The 6,982-nt window shown below is 48.4% G+C and overlaps 1 protein-coding gene across 1 annotated transcript in view; it reads right to left on the bottom strand.

The window, feature by feature from the left end:
• Positions 1–6,982, bottom strand: part of RRP12 (ribosomal RNA processing 12 homolog (S. cerevisiae)) — an 85,033-nt gene that overhangs the window by 66,999 nt on the left and 11,052 nt on the right. The gene's annotated exons all lie outside the window — the stretch shown is intronic.

Raw genomic sequence — 6,982 nt, 5'->3', positions numbered from 1 at the left:
CAGAGTCTCACACTCTCGCCCAGGCTGGAGTGCAGTGGTGCGATCTTGGCTCACTGCAAGCTCCGCCTCCCAGGTTCACGCCATTCTCCTGGCTCAGCCTCCCGAGTAGCTGGGACTACAGGTGCCTGCCACCGTGCCCGGCTAATTTTTTGTATTTTTAGTACAGACTGGGTTTCACCGTGTTAGTCAGGATGGTCTTGATTTCCTCACCTTGTGATCTGCCCGCCTCAGCCTCCCAAAGTGCTGGGATTACAGGTGTGAGCCACCGTGCCCAGCCATCTCAGCATAATGTTTTCAAGGTTCATCCATGTGTGGCATAGATCAGTACTTCCTTCCTTTTTATAGCCAAATAACATTCCATTGTATGGATGTATCATATTTTGTTTTGTTTTGTTTTGTTTGAGACACAGTGTCAATCTGTCGCCCAGGCTGGAGTGCAGTAGCATGATCTCGGCTCACTACAACCTCCGTGTCCCAAGTTCAAGCGATTCTCCTGCCTCAGCCTCACGAGTAGCTGGGATTACAGGTGTGTGCCACCATACCTGGCTAATTTTTAGTAGAGACAGTGTTTCACCACGTTGGCCAGGCTGGTCTCAAACTCCTGGCCTCATGTGATCTGCCTGCCTCAGCCCCCTCAAAGTGCTGGGATTACAGGTGTGAACCACTGCACCAGCCACCATGTTTTGCTTTTTCATTCATCAGCTGATGGACTTTTGGGTTGTTTCCACCTTTCGGCTATTGTGAAAAATGCTGCTATGAACATTTGTGTAGGAATTTTTGTGTGGATATGTTTTCATTTCTCTTGAGTATATACCTAGGAGGGGAATTTCTGGGTCATATGGCAACTCTATGTTTAACCACTGAGAAACTCAGGTGGATTTTTTCTTTTTTAATTTTTTTGAGATGGAGTCTCGCTCTGTCACCCACGCTGGAGGACAGTGGTAGGATCTCAGCTCACTGTAACCTCCACCACCTGGGCTCAAGCGAGTCTCCAGTCTCAGCCTCTCAAGTAGCTGGGATTACAGGTGTGTGCCACCACACCTGGCTAATTTTTTTTTTTTTGTTCTTGTTGTTTGTTTTTGTTTTGAGACGGAGTCTCACTCTGTCGCCCAGGCTGGCGTGCAGAGGCGCCATCTTAGCTCACGGCAATGTCTGTCCCCCGGGTTCAAGCGATTCTCCTGCCTCAGCCTCCCGGGTAGCTGGGATTACAGGCACCCACCATCACACCTGACTAATTTTTTTGTGTATTTTTAGTAGGGATGGGGTTTCACCATGGTGGGCAGGCTGGTCTCGAACTCCTGACCTCAGGTTATCTGCCTGCCTCAGCCTCCCAAAGCATTGGATTACAGGTGTGAGCCACCATGCCCGGCCTAATTTTTGTATTTTTAGTAGAGATGGGGTTTCACCATGTTGGCTAGGCTGATCTCAAACTCCTGACCTCAAGTCATCCACCCACCTCGGCCTCCCAAAGTGTTGGGATTATAGGCGTGAGCCACCGCTCCCAGCCCCATGTGGGTTTCTGATGGTTGTTGTTTCTTGTCCATATTTCTTAGGCTGGTCAACATTGAGCCTGCTCCCGATGACAGCTCTGGGAGACTGGATATTTTCCTTCACTGCAGTCAGAAATATAACAGCTCCTGCATGTAAACTCAGCACTTCGGGAGGCCGAGGCGGGAGGATCACCTGAGCCGGGAAGTTTGAGGCTGCAGTGAGCTATAATCATGCCACTGCACTCCAGCCTGGGTGACAGAGAAAGACTCTGTCTTAAAAAAAGAAAAAAAGGAATATAACAACCACCAGTTCCCCTGTTCCACCTCTGACAAAATCCTTAATATTGGATACTTGGCCACCTTGCCATCAGCTGACAGGTACCTTTAATAGCTTTCCTTAGTCAGTTGGTAAGTAGCCACTGAATGCTGACCTGAAAGCACCTGATCGATTTATAGACTATACTGTGGCAGCCATGAGAACACACTCTTCCAATGTCATAGAGCAGCAGCTGATTTTTTTTTTTTTTGAGATAGAGTCTTGCTCTGTTGCCCAGGCTGGAGTGCAGTGGCATAATCTTGGCTCACTGCAGCCTCCAACTCCTGAGTTCAGGCAGTCCTCCCATCTCAGCCTTCCGAATAACTGGAACTACAGGCATGCACTACTATATGGGCTAATTTTATTTTATTTAAAAAATTTTTTAGTTAATTAATTAATTTATTTATTTATTTTGAGACAGTCTTGGTCTGTCGCCCAGGCTGGAGTGCAGTGGCGTGATCTGGGCTCACTGCAACCTCTGCCTCCCGGATTCAAGCGATTCTCCTGCCTCAGCCTCCCGAGTAGCTGGGATTATAGGCACCTGCACCACACCCGGCTACTTTTTGTATTTTTAGTAGACATGAGGTTTCACCATGTTGGCCAATCTGGTCTTGAACTCCTGACCTCATGATCCACCCACCTCAGCCTCCCAAAGTGCTGGGATTATAGGCGTGAGCCACCACACCCGGCCTTTCTTTTTATTTTTATTTTTTGTTAAGAAATGGGGTCTCACTGTGTTGCCCAGACTGGTCTTGAATTCCTGGACTCAGGTGATCCACCTGCCTCGGCCTCCCAAAGTGCTGGAATTACAGGCATAAGCTACCGTGCCCAGAGCAGAGAGCTGATTGGCTGAGGGCCCCTCCCAGCATTCAGAGGCTGTGCTGCCCATGGGCTGCATCCAGCCATGATTTAGCATCCCTGTATCGAGAATGTGAAGGCAGGCTGGTCTTGGGAGCCCGAGGACCCCTCTAAAGGGTAACTTTGGCTGGAATAGCCCCCCACAGGCTTGCCAAATTTTCCCCAGAAATGCATTTGCAATCTAAGACGACACTGCCACCCATCAAACCTTCCTTCCTCCTTCCCTTACTCAGCATCACACCTGCGCTCCCAGCCCCATTTCCTGTCACAGACACATCTAATATATTTCCTGCAAATCCTGTCTTGGCAACTGCTTCTCGGAGATCCTGGACTAACACACTGCTAACCTCCCAACAATTCACTAAACTTGATGCAAATCAATCCCAAATAACTAAGTTTCTGCCAGTTTTGTTTTGGTTTGTTTTTTTTTTTAAATGTTTTTAGAGACAGGGTCTCACTTTATTGCCAGGCTGGAGTACAGTGGCTATTCACATGTGTGATCATAGCGTATAGAAGCCTCGAACTCCTGACCTCAAGCCATCCTCCTGCTTTAGCCTCCTGAGGAGCTGGGACTACAGGCACGTACCTCCTGTGCCCAGAATGTCAGCTTGTTTTGAATGCACAATTTTGAGGTCAGGCTCAGTGGCTCACACAGGCAATTCCAGTGCTTTGGAAGGCCAAGGCAGGAGGATCGCTTGAAGCCAGGAGTTTAAAACTGGCTTGTGCAACATAGGGCGACCTCATCTCAAAAACAAAAAAAGTGATCCAAGATTAATATAGACTGAGAAATCAGTTTCATGTGAATGAAAGCAGAAGGGTCAAAATTTGCTTATTGCCCTGCTTTGAGCATTTTACCATTACAGTTTTCACACAGGGTCTAGTGGCAGAGGGCTTGGTGCACACCACGTGGTTTTGAGAGTGCCATAAATTTAAAAAAGAAAGAAGGCTTGGGCTTGGACTAAAGCCCGGCCTTATACTAAGTCTGACAATGCCGGGGGTATCAGGGAAGCCCATGTGCTGTCAGGGGAGCCCTTGAGGAAGCCGCAGCCTGCCGGAGAGCCCTCCTCTCTTTCCCGGCAGCACCAGCTCCAGCTGTTTACCTGCAGATGGCAACTGCATTTCGGGCGGGGGCAGTCCAAGTCTCTGAAGCACTGCTTTCTCTCCTAGAACCTGAGTCTTGAGGCATCATCTGGGCTCACGCCCTCTATGAGGCATAAATCCTCTCCTCTTCAGACACCAGCTGAGCCGGGAGATCTGAACAACAGGCGATGAGTTTGCAAGATGGTTCAACAACTATGGACATGTGGTGTCCTCACAGGAGTCCTGTGGGCTGAACGGCAGCCGCCCCTCCTTCCACCCAGCACAAAACTTAGTTTGTCTCGCTCACTATAAATCTGGGCCTTCAGTGAATGTTCAGTCCTTGATGAGGGAGTTCTGTGGAAAAAAATAAACGGGAAAGGAAGGCTGGAGAGGACTTTATTAGCCTAAGGGGCAATGGAAGGTAAAAGGGCTGTGACTCCTGGTTAGCTTTTTTTTTTTTATTGTTTTTTGTTTTGTTTTGATTTTTTTTCTGGTAGCTTCTTTATCTCAGTGTTTTTTCTTTTCCTTTCCTTTTCTTTTTTCTTTTTTTTTTTGAGATAGGGTCTCACTCTGTCACCCAAACTGGAGTACAGCGGTGCAATCACAACTTACTGAAGCCTCGACTTCTGGGGCTCAAGCAATCCTCCCACCTCAGCCTCCCTAGTGGCTGGGACTACAGGTGTGCACCACCACGCCCGGCTAATTTTTGTATTTTGTTGTAGAGACAGGTTTTCGCCATGTTGCCCAGGCTGCTCTCAAACTCCTGGGCTTAACTGATCCCCTTGCCTGGGCTTCCCAAAGTGCTGGGATTACAGGCATGAGCCACCATGCCTAACTCTTATCTGAGTTTTTGTAACAGTCTGACAAATGTGCTTGTTGTTGGAAAATTGTAAGAGTCCTGGGAATTTCCCTGGGGCCTCAGGAATGAAACACTGCTCTACAAGGGGAGGCTTTCTGTCCTCGAGTTCAGGGTTTAGGGGCTGGCTGGAGGCCTCGGGTAGAGATGAAGGCCCAGTTAGGATTTCCTTCACTGGAGTCCATCATTGATGAGTGCCTTGACTGGGGGGTTGCCTGCTAAGAGGGCACAGAGCACAGATCCTCCACTGACACCCCCGCAGGAAGCAGGACTTGGTGGCCCCACTTACTCCCTACAGGATAGGAAAAGAGGGCAGTGCCCTGGTGAGGAGCTGTACAGGGGGTCCCTCAGGATGCTTGCTGGGAGGGGTGGGGAGGGCACAGGACATGCTGGGACCTCGCTGGGAGCTAAGCCCCTCCCAGCTGATTTATTTTTAGGACCAGTAACGCTCGCCTGCGTGTGCCTCGAGCTTCAGAAGGCCCAGGAATCAACCCGACAAATGCCTTTTTGTGCTGTGTTCAGTAGAGATAAGATTAAAAAATAAATTAGTAGAGGGCAAAAAATAGTGGTTTACTCTCTTTACTGGCATTCAAGAAACTTCTTTAGTTTGATAGACTTTAAGCTTCTTCCCAGATTTAAAATGCTGTGATTGGCACTAAATGGACCCTCTCTCTGCCCAGGAATTCTGGCTTCTGGCTGCAAAGCCTTTGGGGTCCTTGCAATGGGGCAGGCACAACCTCCCATATTCCCTCCCTCAATCTTCCTTTCCTGCCTCGCTCTTTTTTTTTTATTTTTGAGACAAGGTCTCACTCTGTCACCCAGATTGAAGAGCAGTGTTGCAATCATGGCTCACTACAGCCTCAACCTCCTAGGCTCAAGCAATCCTCCCACCTCAGCCTCCCAAGTAGCTGGGACTACAGGCACACACCACCACGTCCAGCTAATTTTTGTATTTTTTGTAGTGATGGGGATTTACCACATTGCCCAGGCTGGCCTTGAACTTCTAGGCTCAAGCCATGCTCTCACTTCAGCCTCTCAAAGTGCTGAGATTATAGGCTTGAGCCACCATGCCCTCCCTGCCTCTCTCTTCTGATAAAGGAAGCCCTGACTTTGGAGTCCTTCCCTGTGGATCACCTCTGATAAATCTAGTCTCTTGTTCATCTGCTCTTTTATTTATTTATTAAAATTTTTTTTTTAAAGACTAGTAAAGTGCAGTAGTGAGAAGTGGGGAAAGGGTAGAACAAGGAGTTTGATCTGTAACTGACTGTGAACAATCAGTTGAGGTAACTCCTGACCTTCAGACCAGCCTCATCAGCCCTTTTGAATGGCTCCTCTCAGTTTCTTCATCTGGAAAATGTGAATTGTGCATGACAGAAGGTAGGTGGGGATTTGTAGTGGAGAATTCTCAAGGTCTCTCCCAGCTCTGACACTTGGGGACCCAGGGAGTCTACCAAGGGCAAAGGCATCACCCTAAGTGCAAGTTCGCGTGTGTGGGTGTATGAAATAGTTAAGATGAAGTGCCCATCCTCAAAGAGTTTGCAGTTGAGTAGCTCAGAGGCATGCATAATAAATCTCAGGTAGGCCCAGTGCGGTGGCTCATGCCTGAAATCCCAGCATTTTGGGAGGCCAAGGCGGGTGGATCACGAGGTCAAGAGGTCGAGACCAGCCTGACCAACATGGTGAAACTCCATCGCTACTAAAAATACAAAAATGAGCTGGGTGTGGTAGCAGGCGCCTGTAATCCCAGCTACTCGGGAGGCTGAGGCAGGAGAATGGTTTGAACCCAGGAAGCAGAGGTTGCAGTGAGTCGAGATCACGCCACTGCACTCCAGCTTGGGCGACAGGGCAAGATTCCGTTTCAAAAAAAAAAAAAGCAAATAAATAAAATTAAAAATCAATCAATCAATAAATCTCAGATAGATATCCAGGAAGTGAGGCATATCAGAGTTCATCAGAATTCCAAGGAGATACAAGATTCCTTCTGGAGGCAGAGGGGGTTGGTGAAGGGAATAAAGTAGGGTTCCCGAGTTCCTTTCCGAGGCCAGTGGCGCAGATGCTTTTGGCTTCCCAAACAAAGAATCCCAGTTATTGCCCAACTCTGATCCTGGCAGGCAAGTCTTCCCCTACCAGGCAGCCATAATCACACCTTCTGAATTGGTGGCTCATTAAATCTTTTTTGCCTTCTTAATCATACTGTTAATAATACTTATTTTTATTTTATTTTTTTGAGGCTGAGTCTCACTGTTGTCGGGTCAGGCTGGAGGGCAATGGTGCGATCTTGGCTCACTGCAACCTCCACCTCCCTGGTTCCAGCGATTCTCCTGCCTCAGCCTCCCGAGTAGCTGGGATTACAGGCACCTGCCACCACACCTGGCTAATTTT

The sequence above is a fragment of the Colobus angolensis genome, unplaced genomic scaffold, assembly GCF_000951035.1.
Source record: "Colobus angolensis palliatus isolate OR3802 unplaced genomic scaffold, Cang.pa_1.0 Scaffold316, whole genome shotgun sequence".
Taxonomy (NCBI): domain Eukaryota; kingdom Metazoa; phylum Chordata; class Mammalia; order Primates; family Cercopithecidae; genus Colobus; species Colobus angolensis.
The sequence above is the reverse complement of the archived record's forward strand: the minus strand, read 5'-3'. Positions and strand labels throughout refer to the sequence as shown.